This window comes from Hemicordylus capensis, chromosome 2 (assembly GCF_027244095.1).
Source record: "Hemicordylus capensis ecotype Gifberg chromosome 2, rHemCap1.1.pri, whole genome shotgun sequence".
Classification (NCBI taxonomy): domain Eukaryota; kingdom Metazoa; phylum Chordata; class Lepidosauria; order Squamata; family Cordylidae; genus Hemicordylus; species Hemicordylus capensis.
In genome coordinates, this window is record NC_069658.1 from 355,520,396 (window position 1) to 355,535,914 (window position 15,519).

At 43.7% G+C, this 15,519-nt stretch overlaps 1 protein-coding gene and 1 long non-coding RNA gene across 3 annotated transcripts in view; one reads left to right on the top strand and one right to left on the bottom strand.

Moving 5' to 3' along the window:
* Positions 1-15,519, top strand: part of NDFIP1 (Nedd4 family interacting protein 1) — a 57,439-nt gene that overhangs the window by 2,264 nt on the left and 39,656 nt on the right. The window lies entirely within an intron of this gene.
* Positions 9,160-10,391, bottom strand: LOC128342562 (uncharacterized). The gene is made up of 4 exons (XR_008315080.1): positions 10,137-10,391; positions 9,978-10,041; positions 9,770-9,883; positions 9,160-9,271 (listed from the first exon to the last, which is right to left on the bottom strand). It is a non-coding gene; the product is annotated as an uncharacterized LOC128342562 (long non-coding RNA).

A 15,519-nucleotide genomic window follows, 5' to 3' on the forward strand; every position in this document is an offset into this window, starting at 1 on the left:
TAACTAAATGGGCCTCAGTGAAGTTTTGCAAAGGAGAATATTTCATACTAGGAACTTTTGGGACACCAATACCTAGGAGCAGGGGACTGAAACTTCCATTCTGAGCATCGGACTTCCTGCCTATAAGAATACCTTAAGGCAGGTAGTGAGGAGCAAGACTGTAAGGCTGAACTGAAGTATATTGCACATGTTCCATTGTATCTAGGCCGTAATGATTGTGGAGGCTCATTTGGAATATTTATGGATAATTATACATTTGCATGGATCTTTCTCTGGGCTTTGGTAAACAGCAGGGCCCTAATGAGGGCCAAACCTATCACTTTGAGGCCTGTTGTGTTGGAAGCAATGGGTGTGAACCAGGCAGGCACTGAAGGTGGAACATTATCATTTGAATGTCTCAGTTGATTGTTGGGTGCAATCTTCAATAAAACTCTAGGAAGCTCTCCTTGAGTGATGTCATCATTTTTAGTAGTCTTTTCTATGCTGCCCTATATTCGATTACTTTAGGCTGCAAACCAGGAATATCAAGTAACACTTCATATGCAAGTACAGAGATTTCAGAAGTGTTTCCCCCACTAATATTCACATATAAAGATATCAGTGTTGCTTTTTGGGATATGGCTTTGTTGTTTAATGTATCAGTTATGTTTTAGTTCAACTTCCCCATTTCCTTCCCAGACTGAACATTTGGAGGCAGCAAATTGGTGCCTTTTGAGTACACTGTTTTGTCGAGCACATAATTAATAACCCAGTTTGCTTACTCAGCGGTTTCAAACCCTTATTCCACTGAGCTTTACAAACAAAGTTAATTACTCTGCTGGAAATGATAAGGGATTAATGTTGTTTAGAATCTGCATTTGGGAAGCCTTACAGGCCATTGCTGACTTGGATTTATACTGTATCTTGCTCACAATGACATCAGTTTTGGGTGTATGTGATGATTGATTGTTGCCAGTTGACTTCTGTGATATTACTTGGCCATTTAACTGTTAGTGGTGTGTTATTTTGTTAGAACACATGATCGTTGGCACTGGGTAACATTGTTTGGGAAGGGTGATAAGGCCCCTCATGTCTGGCATTGTTCAGCTCAAGTTTTGGTTGTTTTAACTCCATGTATTCCAAATGATGCATATTTATGTCTGAACAATATATAGTGGTGTTTTTTCTTTTCTGCCCTGAGCATTGTAGACATACTCCCACCACCAGCACCAGACTGACTGGTTGAAGTTTTGGTCTTTCAAATAATACTTTTGTAGAATTCTGAGAACAGCCTCCAAGCTGCATATTGCCCACTGCCAGCATAGAGCATAGCCCCAAGCTGTGCAAGTGGGTGAATTATAATCTTCATGACTGAATATAGGTTATCAGCAATAGCACATAAAATGAATATTCTAGTTAACCTTTTGTTAAATGTAGATCTTGCCGAAGTGTCCTGCGCTGTGTATGTGAGGTTTTCCCTGTTGTATCCTCATACCAGCTCTCTGGGTTGGTCAGGCTGACTGGCCTGCGGTTGCTCAGTGAACCTCGTGACTGAGTGGGAAGTTGAGCCTAGAACGCCCTGGTACAAGTCCAGCACTCTACCCACTACATTCCATTGTTGCTTCACCAAACCATGTGGCATCTTAGTGTATATTTCAGATGTCTTCAATCTCACTGTTTCATCCCTGATTTCGGCTTCCCGATTTAAAAAACAACAACAGAATTTGTCACTAGCTAGCTTACCTACACATTATAGATTTAATACTGTGGCTGTTTAGCACTCTCCCCCCACCCCATTTTAGTAATATTAAAATTTGTCAGTTTGCTGTTGTCTTTGTGTTGTCCTGCTAGCCAAATGTTTTTTTTAAAAACTGAACAAGGACTTGGCATGTGGGAGTTGTAGGGGATGGTGTGTTTCCGAGGTCTTGTTCCTGCCTGACTTTGTTCCATTAGTAGGATGGCTCTGTCTGCTCTAGGCTTTCACTGATGGAAGAATGAGAATTAAATATAAATGATTTATGGTGAGAGTCAGCAGTAGGGTACTTCTGAATGTTCCTGTAGATCTGCTTTTAATGTTTTTAATTTCTCTTCAGCAGTTCCCATTTCCCCCTGTCTGGAGATCATCATTAAGGGGATCAAGCACTGAGCATGCTCAAGACAAGACCGGATATTCCAAATTCTAGATCCTCCCACTGTCTGGTGCCGTCCCCAGTTCTGGTCTTGTCTGCTCAAGGCTTGGTCGTTTAGGAAACTGCTCTGCTCTAAACCTTTCTATTTCTCCATTTCTACCTGCTCTTGTGTGCAAGGTGGGAAGGAGACTGCTTTAGCTTTCATTTATTTGTCTAAAACTACTTAAATTACCTTTTTTATTTACATTATTCGGTAACATTGGCTTTTACTTTCGTTTTTACCGTTTTTTCCTTTGTGCGGATCCGCTTGTTGGGCACTATGGAGGTAGCACATGCGGAGGAGCTACTCCAGGGCTCCTTGTCTGAGGGCACCATGGCTTCGGAAAAGCCAGCAGAACCCCCTCTGCCCACTTCGGGCACCCCCGCTACCTCGGGGACGGCCTATCCCACTTTGGCGGCGGCCCCTCCCCTGCCCCAGCTGCTTTCTCCTCGCAAAGCCACAAAAAAGCAAGCAAGCAAAGAAAGCAAAGACAATGGCCATAAGCCGAAGAAAACAAAGAAGCTTTCAGAGTCTGTGCGGTTGAGCGAGCGGCTGCTCCTCCAGGCGGTTTGCAAACGCTCACGCCGCATCAAGGAGCACAAAAACAGACGGGGCAAAGGCGACACCCTGCTCTCGGGTGAATCTGTTTCCCCCAGCACCTCTCCCGTGTTCCCGATAGGCGGCGGTTTGACCGTTCCGCCTCTCCCGCCCGCTGAGCCAGATACAGCAGCGGCAAACCGCCCTACTGCAGAGGAACAAGGGGACACCGCGCCTAATCTCTGCCTCCCGATTTCAGCTATGGGATCTGCAGGTACTGTTCCAGGGGCCCCTGCTCCACAGCTCCCCTCGGATGTGGTGGGATAGTTGAAGGCTTTTTTCCTTTCCGAGTGCCTTCCTTTACTTCCTGGCCAGTCTCTCCTGCCCCAGGGCGGGGTGCTTCCAGCGCCCGCCGCAACTGCCCCTCAGCTATCGGCCCCGGTCGGCCCGGTTCACAGAACCCGCGGCCGCCTCTCCTCTTCGTCTCCAGCGTCTGGCCCACGCAGAGATGCCATTCCACCTTTTGAACGGGGCCGTTTCGCGCCTAACCCACTCAACAGGTGCAAAAGGCGCAGATGCTCTTCTTCCTCCTCTGTTTCGGATTTGCCTCCACCTCTCCCAAAAATAATAAGGAAGGAGGGGGAAAGACCCCCCCAGTAGTTCCCGGACCTCTCCCGGGTCCCAGTGGTGTTCCTACCCACCCCTTAGTACCTAATCCAATCCTCCCTTCCCTTCCTATACCCCCACTGCAACCTAACTCGGAGGATGAGTTGCCTACTAACCCCGATGGGGCTCCAGACAAAGAGGAGGGTGAATTATCGGAGAAGGAATCCACCCCTGCTCCCTCCATCTCTCCCCGTCTTTTTTCATCACAAGACTTTGAGGTTATTCTATCTAAGGCTAAGCGGGCTATTAAGGATTCTCTTCTGCTGATGTGGTTCCCCCCTTTGAATTTGACCAGGAGGTTTTTCCATCCTCCTCGGGAGCTCCCGCCTCTGTTCCCTTCCCGACCCTATTTAAACAGGTTATGCTGGCCAAATGGCAAAATCCTGCCTCCTGTAGGCCCATAGGGACTCTTCCCAAAAAGCACTATAATCTGTCTTCAGAGGTCTCTGCCCCCCTGGCCACCCCTAAGGTGGATCCCCCCCGTCGTTCATATGGTTTCTGGCTCCCTTCTGAATATGGAGGGTCAGGAGCAACTCAAGTCTACAGAAGACAAAAAGAATGACTCCCTTTTAAAGAAAGCTCATGAGGCGGCAGCCACGGTTATTAAGGTGGCTACAGCAAATTCTATTTTTGCCTGGGCTTCTATCCTCTGGACTAAACAGCTCGCAGCTCTGGTCCCTCCGGGTAATACACAGTTACGTCAAGGCCTTAACAAGCTAGCAAAGGCCTCCGCCTTTATGGCAGATTCTAGCCTTGATTGTGTGCAATATGCCTCTCGCTCCCTTGCCTCGGGGATTGCCTTACGCAGGTCCCTTTGGCTTAAAGGGTGGCAGGTGGACTCAAAGTCTAAGATGGCGCTTCAGGCCTCGCCCTACTTGGGTTCTAGCCTCTTTGGTCCATCCCTCGATTCGGTTCTGGTGGATTCCAAAGACAAGAAAAAGATCATGCCTTCCAACAGGCGAGATTTTCGGAGGTATCCGCGAGGGCAAAACTACTCCTTTCACAGCTTCAGACAGCCCCAATTCCAGTCTTCCTTTCGTTCAGGAGACAATAGACAAACCCCATTTAGGAGTTATAACAGGCCCCAGTGGAGATCCAGGGGCAGGGGCTCCTTCAGACAACAAGGCAGCAGGGCCTCCAACCCTCTGGCCCAGTTTGGCAAAAGACAATGACTACATGGCCATTGGGGGCAGACTGCAGCTATTTGCCCTCACTTGGCAGCCCACAATGCAGGACCAATGGGTCCTAGACACTGTGACCAAAGGCTACACCATAAAATTCTCGTCCCTTCCTCCAGATTCCTTCTTTGCCACCCCATGCTCCTGGCGGCCCGAGAAACATCATCTGATGCTCGAAGCAATTCAACATCTTCTCAGGATAAAGGTGATCGAGCCGGTTCCTTGCACAGAAGAATGTTCCGGTGTCTACTCGCTTCTCTTCTTGGTCCCCCAAAAGGATGGGTCCCAAAGGGCGGTCTTGAATCTCAGACGCCTCAACCATTACGTAAAGAAGCAGAAGTTTTGGATGGAGTCCCTTCGATCCATCAAACAGTCCATCCTCCCAACGAGTTCCTAGCCTCCATCGACCTCTCCGAGGCTTACCTGCATGTCCCTATCCATCCGACACACAGGCAGTATCTTCGCTTCTTCTACAACGACCACCATTTCCAGTCGGTCGATCCGTCAGAATGGAGCCTCTACCCTCGGGTGTTCGCCCAGATCACACAATATTTCAGTGTTCCCCTGATCGACCTATTCGCATCTCCCCTCAATGCTCAACTTCCCAAGTTCTTCACGAGGTTCCTCGTTCCGTCCGCCCTAGGCACGGATGCCCTCGCAATTCACTGGCCGAAGGCTCTCCTCTACGCCTTTCCTCCCACACTGATACTAGGCCAGGTAGTCAGGAAAATTTGTATGGAACGGGCGGAAGTAATCTTGATCGCCCCCCACTGGCCTCAGAGGGCGTGGTTCGCGGATCTAGTCAGCCTAAGCACGGCTCCTCCATGGCAACTACCACTTCAACAAGATCTACTGCTTCAAGGACCCCTTCATCATCCGGACCCCAGTTGGCTACAACTCTGCGCGTGGAGATTGAGCGCAACAATCTGAAATCCGAGGGTTACACTTCGCAGGTCATGGGTACCATCCTGGCTTCCCGTCGCCCGTCTACCCAGCCCATCTACCAGGCTTCGTGGGCAGCCTTCTCCAGATGGGCTCGCAATAGACACCTCAACCCTCTTTCGGCAGGGGTTCCAGAAGTTTTGGACTTCTTGCAAGCGGGGCTGGCGCTCCATCTCAAACCTTCCACCTTACAGAGACAGGTATCCGCTTTGGCATCAGTTTTAAAATTTTCAGACCCCAGCACCCAATCTCTGCATCCTCACATCTCGCGTTTCCTCAAAGGAGCGTCCAACCTAGCCCCCCCACCCATTCCCCGTTTCCCATCTTGGAATCTTAATAAGGTACTGAATGCGCTGACTGCTCAACCATTTGAGCCTCTGGGATCTATATCACTGAAACTATTGTCCTACAAGACTCTTTTCCTGGTAGCTATCACGTCAGCCCGCAGAATCTCCCAATTAGCAATAGCAATAGCACTTACATTTATATACCGCTCTATAGCCGGAGCTCTCTAAGCGGTTTACAATGATTTTAGCATATTGCCCCCAACATTCTGGGTACTCATTTTACCGACCTCGGAAGGATGGAAGGCTGAGTCAACCTTGAGCCCCTGTTCAGGATCGAACTTGTAACCTTCTGGTTACAGGGCAGCAGTTTTACCACTGCGCCACCAGGGGCTCATGTCTGCATTAGGGGCTCTGTCTGCACGCAAGGAGCTTTGCGTTTTTCTTCCGGATGAAGTGCGGCTGACTCTGGACCCGACGTTCCTGCCCAAAGTCAACTCCGTCTTTCATCGAGCCCAGGAGGTCATCCTCCCATCTTTCTGTCCGAACCCCTCCCACCCCACTGAACGGCATTGGCACAAACTCGACGTTCGGCGGGCCTTACGCTTCTATGTGAGGCGAACCAAGGATATCAGGAAGTCTGATGTGCTTTTCGTGTCCTTCTCTTCCCATAACCTAGGCCATCGACCTTCCAAGTCCTCTTTGGCTGCGTGGATCCGGGCTTGTATCAAGATGGCTTATGAAAGTATAGGTCTAACCCCCCGCCACAAGGTATTATGGCTCACTCTACCCGCAGCGCAGCAGTGTCCGCGGCTTTTTCGTCTCAGGCTCCCTTGGCGGACATCTGTAGGGCTGCGACATGGAGCTACGTTTCCCCATTTATTCGCCATTATAAGATCCCATCGTTTTTGGAGTCCCAAGCGGCGTTTGGTCTCCGGGTTCTGCAACAGGTGGTATGAACATCCTCCCTCCCTTCTGTGCTCAGATCTGGATTCGGCTTGGGTATGTCCCTTAATGATGATCTCCAGACAGGGGGAAAAGGAACATTGGGTCTTACTTTGTGAAGGGTCCTTTTTCCCTGATCTGGAGATCATCAGGCCCACCTGGATGTTCCCTCCTGTTTCAGTTCGATGGGTTAGTTCGCTTTTGGGTGGCGGCAGGTCTCCAGGGTTCTAGCTGTCGTCGCTCCCTGTCCTGTCTTCTCTCCTGGTTCTTTGGGTTTCCATTTATGGAGTCCGTATTCTTCCTGTTCTCTTAAATGTTTCTAGTTGGTTTTTTGGCAGAGCACATCAGATCCTCGGCACCTTTCACATCAGTCGCGGAATTGGGGACGGCACCAGACGGTGGGAGGATCTAGAATTTGGAATATCTGGTCTTGTCTTGAGCATGCTCAGTGCTTGATCCCCTTAATGATGATCTCCAGATCAGGGGAAAAGGACCCTTCACAAGGTCAGACCCAATGTTCCTTTTCATAGCTCATCTACATTATAGTGAGTTAAGTCCTGGTTATGTAAACATTATGTTTACTTGTGTGCATAAGTCTGAACAAAAAACAGAATACCTTGGGCTTCCAAGAACTCAGCATTGTAGTTTCAGGTGATGGACAATTGTATATAGTGTGAAGAGTGGGATGGGGTATGTGAATCCCTATCCTGTTGCAATGTAGACAGTATGTGATCATGTTTCAGTATGGTATTGGGAGTGATTTCCATATATGCAACTGTTGTGTGAAACATCTACTTAACATCATTTGTAGTAGGCGTTCTCAACCTTTGGTCCCCAGATGTTGCTGGACTACAACTCCCATAATCCCCAGCCAGAATGGCCAAAGGCAGGGGATTATGGTTGACATAGTCCAACATCTGGGAAATAAAGGTTGAGATGTATATGGTAATCTCACCATGAATGCAGTACCCTTGTGTCCAGTTGCTTTGCAGAGAACCAGGGAGAGTTTTAGAGGGCAAGATTTTTCAACTGATTTGTCTAGCCATAGGAAAGCTTGCAAACCCAATGGTGTTTTTAGTTTTAATTGCAAATGAGCTGCAGAGAGGAATAACATTTCTTACATGATATATCCAGGGCTGTGCCAGAGATTAGAAATTATTACAAGTTTACCATACCTGCTTCCTTGCAATATTTTTAAAATCAGGATGCTTTATATTATATTATGCTCTACATATTAACTTTGTTTATTTCTTAAATCTATTCCTCTGTGTGTGGGGGTGGGGGTGGGGAAGGGGGCACCATTGTCGAGTTAGAAAAGAATCTGCACACAGTAAAAACTGGGCACCCTCCGATTGATACAGTAATGTAATGTGTATACTTTGTTTTCACTATGGTTACCTGCTGCATTTATACTTTTGAAAAGATCTGCAGAATGCAAGCTAATATAATTGCTGGAAATATTAATGTGGGTGTAATGATGACTTTAAACTGGTGTATGAAAACCTTGAATATGTGATTTATAAAAGTTGGCAATAAAACTCTTCACAAGGTTGTAACATTTCCATTTTAACCTTCTAATATTATATAGCATCAAGTTCCATGGTGACTAAAAACAATACTGTATTGGAGTTTCCAAGAAGTATAGGATTTAAAAAAACCATTTTATTGAAAGATCTAAGATCTTAGATTTCTAATTACCTTCTTTGGAATAACAGTGAAGACCAGAGCCAGGAACAAGATATTGAGGAGGGTAGTCTTGTTCCCTAGTACACTTTGTAATCAGCTGATGATCTTATGAAATTTGTAAGGAATTATCCACTTGCATATCAGGATGGCTAGGGATAATTTGTTTGAGGCATCTAGAATTCTCTGCAGTCACCGTTGGTGTAGCTTAGCAGTGTTGACAAAAATAGATTTTTAAAAATTCCGTTAGTAATTTTTTAAAATTCAGATTGGATTTTAGTTAACAATTCATTTTAAAAAATCTAGGTCAATATCATCATCATGAATGTTAATCATAACTTCTAATGCTCTATAAACATGTTAAGAGCAGTATATGGGGAATTGAGATAACAGACTTGATCAATCAAAATAAGGATTTTTTTTTAGAGGGGGGCATTTCTGGAGAACAAGGTACTAGGCTTTTCTACCCTTATTTCTGTGGCCTCCCTGCTTTTTAAGCTCAAGTAACCTACCCCCCCCCAAATCTCCATAGGGTTAGGGCATCTTTCTGTGGTTTCATTATTCATGGAAATTGGTGGGAACAGAACCCCCATGAATAATGAGGGCCACCTGTATTAAACAAGAATATACTTCTACTAAAAATGGATAGAATCTTCCTAACTAGTTATTTAAGTCATTAAAATCAAGTTCTTCTGTGAAGTGAATTAAAAAGATTAGATTTAGATCAAAATAAGTATAGGAAGGGTAGGTATCAAAAAGCAGTCTCAAAAGATAAAGTACCTAGCTGATAATATATATTGTAATATCAGTAGAATGAGAATACAGGAGGACTGTGTTAATCTTGGGTCCAGCACTCGTGGTTTCGCGTATCCGCAGTAGGGTGAACACCTGATTGTGGTGAAAAAAAAAATGGTTAAATCCATGAATCCTCAGGGGTTTTTTGGCCACCTTTTTGACTTTGCAGAGATTAGGAGCCATTTTATAACAAAACTGCCCCCCAAACTGCAATTTCTGGTCATTTTTTCACTATGGGGGGCATTGCTGCACTACTGGGGATCCGTGGAGCACGATGGACCACTTACCCCTGCATTTCGAGGGCCATTTTACCCCTTGTGACTTTTTCCTGACCGCCAGGAACCTAACCCCCACATTTCCATTGCCCCAGTTATTCAGTGTTCACAGTTTCCATATCTGTGGTAGTACTGAGGCTCTCTTGTATATACAATAGTAAAAGATAGAAATGCAGTACAAGTGACCCTATGGGTAATGATACAATTGACACAAGACTGAGACTTGTAGCATTCAAACAAAAGTTTTGAAAACTTCTTTAGTCAAATGAAATATCCCGTATTCCAGTCACTATATTAGTTATAATTGTAACCATACCTTAAAGTCCTTCTCAAACCCCAAAGGGATCTAGTGATCTTGAAGTCCACTCAATATATTAAGTGTGTCTCTCAATCTTCAGTCGAGGTGGTTAGTCATACTTTCAAATGGACTCTTGAAAATAAAAAGATACAAAATACCAATGTAATAATTTTAAATCCAAAAGTACAAGCATAAATAGTGATCAAATTTTTTTGCCAACACTTACTGTTTTTTCAAAAAGCAGATCTTGATAGTATCTTTCACCTTCAGTTGTTCTTGGTTACCATATACTAAAAAACAAAATGCACTTTCTCAAAAACCAGCTGTTATATTATCCTTAAACAATAGTTAGTTAGTAGCCAGTTCGTTCAGGAAACAAACTTACTATATTGCCACAAAAACAGAGTTGGTCTCCAAACTTCTTACTATTCTTATAAGCAGTGCTGCTCCCTATCAGTCTACAGAAAGAATGTGGTGAGCAAACCCCTGTATCTACTGCTTTTAAATACTTCTAAAGACTCTGCTTCTTAAAGAAACATCACAGTTGTATAAGGAAAGTCAAAGAAATACAGAGAAATCTAATCTATCTGAAAGGAACACACTTTGAAAGAAACATCCATTTCATTTCCTTCTTAGACAATATTCTTTGTGTGTTCTATGAAATTTATAAGATTGAATTTGATCGACAATCATTACTTTAAAATCCCTGTAATGATGATATTTATGAAAATGCTTTATAAGAACCCTGTGGTGCTTTTGAATGTACTTCTATGTTCTTGAATCCTAATTTTCAAAGGTTGAGTTGTTTGGCCACGTGGACATATAACCATATAAATTACATTTTTTGTATTGCAGGTCCCGAATGTATGAAAAATTAAAGTTCTGTCTATACCTGAATGAACAAATTGCAAACCTTCTTGTATATGTCTGCATGATGAACATGCACCACATTTAGAAGTACCAATAGTATGTGGAGCATGTGTACCCACCTAAAATATGTTCTATATCTGCTCTAACCAGTAGGTTTTTGAGAGATGGCCCCATCCTAAAACCAGTGTTAGGGCACTGAGCACATCCTGGTAGATGCTCAATAAGATGCCAGTGTTTCAAAATGATATTTTAAATATAAGACAGATGGATAAATTTCATGCACCAAAGTATTTTATTCTATTGTCTCTGGAGGTGTTCACATGTTTATAAGCCAGTACAGGAGGACCTCATTCTGGCACCTGCGGTTTTGTGTATCCGCAGTTGGGTGAATGGCACCCAACCTCGCTATACGTGTGGATAAAACTGGTTAAAGGGTTAACCAGTATAAAGGGTTAATGTGTATCCGCAGATTGGGAGTGGCTGGAAATGACCTCTGAGATCATATCCGGCCACTATTTTTTGCTTGGAAGCCATTTTGTGGCTTCTTTCCCAAGGGAAAAAAAGGGGGGGGGAGGGAAGTAATTTTAAGGAAGACGAAGAAGAAGAAAGGCAGAATTGAGTCTCTTGGGGTTTTTTGCTGGACCTGTAGAACATGGTAGGGTCCCTGGCTTTCCCTGGCTTTATTTTGTGTTTTTAGGTTATTTTGCCCATTTTTTGGCTCCTTTGGAACCTAAGCCCTGGTTTTCCATTGCCCCATTGCCTTGGTATTTGTGGTTTTGGTGTCCACAGCAGTAGCTGAGAACGGAACCCCCGTGAATACTGAGGTTTTTCTGTATTTCTCTCCTGGATTTCTGAGAGGCTTTAATAGCCGCTGCATTGGCAGTTTTCGTGGGATAATCTCTATGTGCAGATTGTGTGCTGTGTACTTTACTGTTTTTCGTTTTGGAGGATTAAATCAAGTCAACCCTGTTAGTTTGCTTCTGCTTAAATGTTGTGTTTTGTTGTAATCTGGGTTATGTGATGTAAATGGTTGGAGATTAATGTGCAGAGGATTCTTCCATAAGGCGGCATTTGGACCATGCCCTTTGGGTCCTTCCCAGGTCCCTGATTCTATGAAAAAACCCCAATAAAATGGCATTGGCAAACCAAGTAGGACCAAAGGGGCCTGGATTGACTATAGATAAAGACCCAGCTGAAATGTGATAGTTTAGGGGGCACCCCACAGGGGCAGGATGCCTTCACATTTGTAAAACGTAGACCGTGTGGTTCAGTGCTAATGAATAGAATTACTCAAAGGCCCTAAAATATCATTTAGGGCCACAGGCCCCTAAAAGTATGCTACACTGATTGAGAGATGTTTCATGCAGTAGCATTGCATATGTGGCTTTTTATTTAAATACATGATGACAGCTGTCTGGAGCTTGGAAACAAGATTCAGTTGGACCTAAGAAAGAGAGAGATGTGACGAGTGTTCATTTGCATCCCTGAGATTATAACACTTTGTCACTGAACTAATCCATCTTTAATTCTTCCCTGAAGGGGAATATAAAATCATTGATCCTGATTTCCACAGATGACTACAGAAGCACTGGATTTCACATAGTCTGAAGGTGGAGTCAGCTACCTATAAGCACACATTTAAGCTAACCAATAGATAGTTTTTAGTACATATGAAAATAATTTTTGAAAAACTAAAGACAGTAATGTTTTAAAGTACTGGTGAGTCACGTAGATTCTCTCTGACAATAAAGAAACGTATATTTAAAAACAAGATAAATTGGCTGGAAAACATAATAGTTGCGAAGATACAGGTAGGGCTGATCAGATGAGGTTTATGAAGTAACACAATGGGGACTGCTTTTCTTAGTTCTTTCAGTATTAAACAGAATGCAGGTCTAGGTGGCTCATGCTTCTGCCTGATGTTAAATCTCTCTATGTTAATTCATAATTCTTTGACACCATCTCTCATATCATGCCAGCTACCAGCATGACATGAGGTGACTTCCAACCAGAGTGAACTATTTTGCTCTTCAGTAGATGTATGCCTCTAGTATGTACAACTATGCCATGAGAAGGAAAATGCTTTGTGTGAAAACCGTTTTTGATTACGACATATGGTAGTGTAAGCCAGAGCCAATAAAGAGGTGGCTGAAACTATAGTAATTAGTGTTAATTTACTTTCATTGTGAAATGCTAGTGCAATCATCCTCAGTATCTTTTCATTTGCTTGCTAGGGATCTTGGAGAACATCCTCTGTTGCCATAACAACAGGATGAGATTTGAGGAGTGGTATCTGCAGTCTCCAGGCTTTTATGCATTGTTGTTTTGGGACTGTTCAGCAATTTTTGCACACAAGTTAAGTTACAGGATTCAGTACTAGAAATGCATGTTTACTTTTTGAGCCTTCTCTGTTGTCTTGGAAAGAAGGCTAACATATGTAGTTGCAAATCAGTGTGTGTGATTTTCCTATTAACTGAATGTTTGTGAGTGAAAGGTGTATGGTGTTAAATCCTTAAGAACTATCTTTCAGAATGGAGATGTTTTTAGTGGAAACAATGGGAGGGACTAGATAGACCAAATATGAAAAAGCATTTCCTAAAGCTATTTTATGCAAGCATTTTACTTGTAGCATTAAGATTTTGGAGAATGTGTGGAGGAAGATAGGTTTTCTCTTGGAGTTTTTCTGGTCTCCTGATTTCTTTGGGCTTTAAATGTCAGTCCTTGGTGCTTTGCGTTTTCCTTTATATACTTTTCTGAATATGAATTTGAAAAAAAGTAGATGGTTAAAATAGTACATAATGATCTCAAGACTTAAACAAAATAAAACAAAACTAGACATAATCTAAGAAAAGCTGGGAAAAAATTAGATATATATGTATAAAATAATGAAAAGGCCAGGTAGCAACTTGAACTGTCATAAATAAAAAGTGCTAGAATTGAGTGTTTCAATAGTAAACCTTTTATCCAGAAATAAACTTAAAAAATAATCACCCAGATTCTCTGCCCCACTCTCCAGACTTTGGTAGGCCTTTGGTTTGTATTTGTTTGTGTTTCACAGCACTCTAGCCTACCCTCAAAAAACTGAAACTCTCTTCATGAAGCTGTAATTGAAAGTTGCCCAGATTTGTGCTGTCAGGGCACTATTATCCATGTAAAAATGTATGTTCCTCCTCCTGCATGAACCTTTGTTGTGCTAATAAGCACTTAGTAGAATTTTAGATAGCTGGAATTATTGAAAAGTGTGCTGTGTACCTTGTCCATTAAGAGGATGGATAATCACTTTAATGTTTTCTGGTAAGGCATAATGCTGAATCTTTGTAGCTTGTCCCTAATAGAACAATAAAATAAAATGGGAAGGACTGCCCATCGCCTCAGACCTCCCATGCAGTTTTCTGGACCATGTCAAGCTTCACTACATCAAAATAATCCATATTGTGATTAGTTACAACAAATGTCATGACATGTTAACACTTAAAAAAAAATTTTTATACCCCACCCCTCCAGTACACTACTGCTCAGGTTGGCTTACAACATTAATATAACAGATACAATGTAAAAGATGAGACTAATAAAATCAAACAAGTTAAACAACTTAAAAGCCCAAGTTAAAATGACAATTAACATTACAATTTTTAAAGAAGTTTCAAATTAGGTTATTTTAAAAGCTAAAAATTGAGAACTATAAAAACTAAAGAACCTATCAGATATAAGTAGGAGATAAAATATTAAAAAGCCTCTTTAAAAAGATGTGTTTTTAGTTCCTTAAAAACACTGAGGGAGGGAGCATGGTGAAGCTGTTAGGGCACTGCATTCCAGAACTGGGGGGCCACAACCGAAAAGGCCTTGTCCCTAGTCCCTGCCCACTGTATCTCTGTTAGTGGTGGTGCCATGAGCAGGGCTTGAGATAATGAATGGAGGGCCCTGGCAGGTTCATATGGGCGAATGCAGTCCAACAGGCACCCCGGTCCCAAGCCATGTAGAGCTTTAAAGGTCAAGGCCAGCACCTTGAATCTAGCCTGGAAGCGGACTGGTAACCAGTGATGCTGCCGCAAGATGGGTGTGACAATAAACGCGACTTGTGCCCACGAGCATCTTTGCAGCAGCATTCTGGACCACCTGAAGCTTCCAAGCCATCTTCAGAGGTAGGCCCATGTAGAGTGCACTGCAGTAATCCAATTTGGATGTTACCAAAGCATGAGTGACTCAGGTCAGGTCTGACTTCTCCAAGTAGGATCACAGCTGGAGTACCAGATGTAGCTGATAAAAGGCACCGATGGACACTGCCACCACCCGTACCTCCAAGGACAGTGTCTGGTCCAGAACCACCCCCAAGCTGCAGACTTTGTCTTTCGGAGGGAGCATGACCCCATCCAAGACCAGATTTACCTCACTACTCAGTTTTACCAATCCAGAGCACTTCCATCTTATTTGGACAAAGTTTCAGCTTGTTTGCCCCCATCCAGTCCAGAACAGCTTCCAAGCTCTGGTTCAGAGCATCCACTGCCTCCCTGGTTCTGCTGACCTAAAAGATAAGTAGAGCTGGGTGTCATCAGCATATTGATGGCACTGTCGCCCACACCCACAGATTACCTCTCCCAGAAGTTTCATGTAGATGTTAAACAGCATGGGGGACAGAATAATTCCCTGTGGCACCCCATAAGCCAAGGGGTTGAGCAGGTACCCCCCATAACCACCTTCTGAGTATGATCCTGACCAAAGCCACCGTATAACCATGCCCCCAAGTCTCAACTCTGAGAGATGACCCAGAAGGATACCAAGGTCGATGATATCAAAAGGCACTGAGAGGTCCAGGAGAATCAACAGATTTGCACTCCCTCAGTCTGTTTCCTGGCATAGGTCATCAACCAGGGCAACCAAGGCAGTTTTTGTCCTGTATC